The sequence below is a fragment of the Triticum dicoccoides genome, chromosome 4B, assembly GCF_002162155.2.
Source record: "Triticum dicoccoides isolate Atlit2015 ecotype Zavitan chromosome 4B, WEW_v2.0, whole genome shotgun sequence".
In the NCBI taxonomy this organism is placed as follows: Eukaryota; Viridiplantae; Streptophyta; class Magnoliopsida; order Poales; family Poaceae; genus Triticum; species Triticum dicoccoides.
Genome location: NC_041387.1, coordinates 682,357,921 through 682,361,350, shown reverse-complemented (window position 1 = coordinate 682,361,350; position 3,430 = coordinate 682,357,921). Strand labels below are relative to the sequence as shown.

At 43.7% G+C, this 3,430-nt stretch overlaps 1 long non-coding RNA gene across 1 annotated transcript; it reads right to left on the bottom strand.

The window, feature by feature from the left end:
- Positions 1–526: 526 nt before the first annotated feature.
- Positions 527–2,441, bottom strand: LOC119294356. Its single transcript, XR_005143411.1, has 2 exons — positions 1,993–2,441; positions 527–846 (listed from the first exon to the last, which is right to left on the bottom strand). It is a non-coding gene; the product is annotated as an uncharacterized LOC119294356 (long non-coding RNA).
- Positions 2,442–3,430: the final 989 nt, after the last annotated feature.

Genomic DNA, 3,430 nt, shown 5'->3' with positions numbered 1-3,430 from the left:
CCGAAGAGGAACTCGACCGAGTGAAGAAGCAGCTGGAGGACAAACAAGGTATGTTTTGAAACTTTTAGTAAGTTTTAGCACAAGTAAGTAGTTGTGACTATCTTAGAGTATATATATCGCGCACTCCAGGGGCAAATGCCGAAATTGAGGTGCTCAAGAAGGATGTTGCCTTGGCCGAAAAGAAAGCGGCCGCTGAGCAGGCTCTCCATGAGAAACACGAGGCGAGGGTCGTGGAAGCTGAACGAGACACTACTAGGAAAAAGGCTACTAGCAGCGCGGGTAAAATGGCTACTAGCAGCGCGGGTACCCGCCCGCGTTACTAGTATCGCGCTATAGCTAATAGTTAGTAGTAGCGCGGGGTAAACCCGCGCTACTACTAACATTTTACTAGTAGCGCGGATGTCACCCGCACTACTACTAACTAAATAGTAGTAGCGCGTCTATAGTACCAACGCTACTAGTATCCTGAATACTAGTAGCGCTCCATTTCACCCCCACGCTACTACTAACTAATTAGGAATAAAAATAAAATAAAATCCAACAATTCCATTTTATGCATACAATTCTAACAACTAAAACAAGCCCAGATTTGTTATAAACCAGCAGCATTATACATCAGTCCAAATCGAAGATTTATAGTAAACTAGTTGCCTAGTCACTTATCCCAGCTACACTTATTGCCTAGTCACTTATCCCAACTAGTGCAAACACAGTTGAAAGCAAACAAAAATGCATAAAAACACCAAACAGTGGCATTCTATCCCTCCAAATGATTTGCTCCCTCTCCATCCTTGCAATTATCTTCTTCTCCCTTATGTGCTTCTCCCATTTATGAATCCAAGATTTCTGTAAAGAGCAAAGAACAAATAAAATTAAATTTCAGCAGACATATATTTCCTTGCATGTTGTGATATACAGTAGCTATGGGAATAAATATACGAAAACAAAAAGTGAATCATTTCTATTAACAAGAGATCGCCTATGTAATAGCTACAAACAAATGAAATTAATGTCTAGATAATATATATTGCCAACCAAGCCTAGATGAACTATATATTGCCAGGTAATAGGAAATATCTAATTTTCACATTAATTGCCTTTAGTTTTCTTCAAAACTAAATATACTTAAACTTAGATCATTTCATATAGATGTTCAAAGGATAATACGGCTAAAAGAATCCAATTTCTTTGTTTTTTTGAAGTAGTTTAAAAGGAAAGCATTAACACATAATAGAAATGATTATCTGCCATAGGGTGATGCCGGACAGCTAAAAAGCTCACAACCCTGGAAAGAAGAATGACGCGACAAAGGCGCGCGTTCCCTTCTAGTGACTACCATTTCTCCCGTGCGGGTTTCCTTAAAACTTCTACGGCTTCATAACAACCACCGGGCAGTAAAATTGCCCTATGGATAAATTTTTTCCTACCATTTGTTAGACAATATGAAGATGATATATTGTGGAAAAATAGGAAGAGAGTTAATCTACATGCGGAAACTATCCATCCACAAACAGGAATAATAATTTAACTATGTATAAACTCGCTTATTCCTAAATCATTTGCAGCTGCTTGTCGTATGAGATGCACATATGTTTCGCATATACAGACAACATATGCCTATCGTAACAGGACGATGTCTAGCGGTTGACTAGGCCCAAGGGATTAAAGAACAAACAGATACTACAAAGGGTCTTTAGCCCTGATGAAAACAAGGCCCAATGAAGGTGACACAAATGAGTAGCATGCTGCAAAGAATATAGTGATGAGCCAAAGCATGGTAATATCGATAAATTTCTTTGAAATCTAAAGCACTAAAATTAAGTTTGATGTAATTGTTGCAACCAACTGTAGCTGTTGTGGCCCACCAGCTCCTTGCACGAATACACACCTCAAAACGCTATGTAATACATGCAACGACCGCACTAAATAGCATTCTATGCTCCATCAAGGAAAAGAATGACAGTAGACAAAACACAGAATATACAGATGTACCTTCTTCAAGCAGGGTACCCATTTTTCACCGTCCCAGTCACACAGTGGCCCGAGCTGCGTAATTTCAACCCTCAGCATATCCATATGGTCGATGTCGATCCGTCTTGTGACAATCCAACATTACTACATACTTCTTGTCGGTTCCAGTACCTAAGACATTCAGCATAACACCAGGCCACCAGCTATCTTCGTGAAGGACCTCAACATGAGAAGAAGGAGAAAATCTGTACTTTGAGTCAACACAGGTGATGGCGCGTGCTGGCCGAATATACTGAGAATCCAGAATCTCAGTAGCTGATTTCCCGTCTTTCCCATTATGCATGTACTTTACTAAGAAATTTGTAGCACCAATCACTTTAAGAACAGTGGCTGGATTCCAGGATTCGCCGAAGTTCGTTCCAGACTGACTCACTTCAACCTGGTCTCCCTCGCTGAAAAAAGGAGATGAATTGTCCTGCGCACAACAGGAGTAACTAAACTGTTACTTCTTTATCACTATCAGGAAAAAACAATGCCTTTTTAAACATTTTTCCTACATATAATCAGCTCTTGGGCACATATAATCGTTGTTTAAATTCAGTTAACATAAAAGTTAACTCAAGAACCAACAAAATACTAAAGCAAAATTAATGATTTTAGCCATAAGCCGAGCTGGCCATTCCATTGAGCAGGCTACGAGCGGAAACATTTCAGATGGTAATCACTAGTTTTCAAGAAACACATGAGAGCAGTGCCCATTTCAGTATGAGACTGACAAACGGCCGGTCGAACGAACTAGGTAGATAGCTCTGCCCAAACTAAGAACATATATACTATTGGCACAAATAAATAACCTCAACAAATACTTGTATTGAAAATGATAATTCCAAGCGACAGATCCTTGATGGCAGCTCGAGATTCGGCGTATTCGGCATTCTGGCGAGCAGGCTGTGCACGGAGAAGAGCTGAACAGAGTAAGGCATTCTGCAGAGCAGGTGGTGCGCAAGGCCATGGCGGTTTCATCTGGATGAGGGTAAAGACGAAAAGGAGCCCGACTCACCGCCTTGGCAGCGGGGACCCAGCGGCCGGCGACGAACTCGCGGTGCAGCCGGAGGTCCGTCTCCTGGAACTCGAGCGTCTCCCGCGACGTGGGGAACGCGACCTGGTACACCCACCTCAGCCGGCATCGCAGATCCCCTCCGGCCACCGCGGGCACCGGGGTGACGGCGGAGACGACGCCGGCCCACCAGCCCTCGCTGTGCAGCAGACGTGTGGCGGTGGTGGACGGGTGGTGCTTGGTGGGATGGCGGGTGGCAGCGCCGGGGATTTGGGGAGAGGAAGAGCGGGCGGAGTGGTCAGGCGAGGTGGAGGGGAATTTGAGGCGGAGGGGAACTTGGCTGGTAACGGTGCCTCCGCGAGCTACGTGTCAGATCACATAGTAGTAGCATGGGGTTTATAA